Genomic DNA, 852 nt, shown 5'->3' with positions numbered 1-852 from the left:
CCCCTACTACCACCCCCCCTCCCCCTTTTTTCCCCTCCCTATTTTTCCACCCCTTTCCCCCTCTTCCCCTCCTCTTTTATCCACCTCCCCTCCCCCTTTACCCCCTTTACCCACCTCTCTTCCTCCTCCCCGCCTCCCCCCCTCTTACTACCCGCTCCATCCATCATGCTATAACCCCGCCCCTCCACTCGTCACCTGCTCCTCCGTCTCACGCGCCCCAGCTCCCTTTCCCCTCATCCCTCGCCCCGCTCAAGGGGATCCGTTTTATCTGGCATTGTTCCCGAATCCTAAGTGTAGGGGTTGGGTCTGAGTCGGTTTTTTTTGTTTTTTTTTATATTTTTTTGTTTGTTTTTTTTGTTTGTTTGTTTGTTTGTTGTCTGTATATATTTCTTTGTTTTTTTATTATTTATTTATTTTAATTTTTTTTTAATTAAAAGATTTAATTTTTTTTTGTTTTTGTTTTTTTTTTTTTGCTGGGGGTTGGGAGGTTGGGTGGGGTGGGGATTTTTTTTTTTTTTTTTGGGGGGGGGTTTTTTTTATATTTATACTTTGTTGTGCCATTTCTTTCGTTTTATCTTTTTTTTGAGTTTCTTTTTATTTTTATTTTCATTAATGTTTCATTATCTTACCATACCCTTTTGTTATTTTTATTTTTTCATATTATATTTTATTATTTTTATTATTTTTATTATTTTTACTATTATTTATTTTATTTATTTCCCTATTTTATTTTTATTTCATTTTTATTATTTTTATTTTCTTTTATTTTTTTTTTTACATTAATAATATAAATTTTATTTTTATTTTTATTTTTTTTTATTTTCTTTCTCTTATCTATTACCCTATTATTTC

The sequence above is a fragment of the Penaeus monodon genome, chromosome 23, assembly GCF_015228065.2.
Source record: "Penaeus monodon isolate SGIC_2016 chromosome 23, NSTDA_Pmon_1, whole genome shotgun sequence".
NCBI lineage: Eukaryota > Metazoa > Arthropoda > Malacostraca > Decapoda > Penaeidae > Penaeus > Penaeus monodon.
This window is presented reverse-complemented; position numbering follows the sequence as displayed.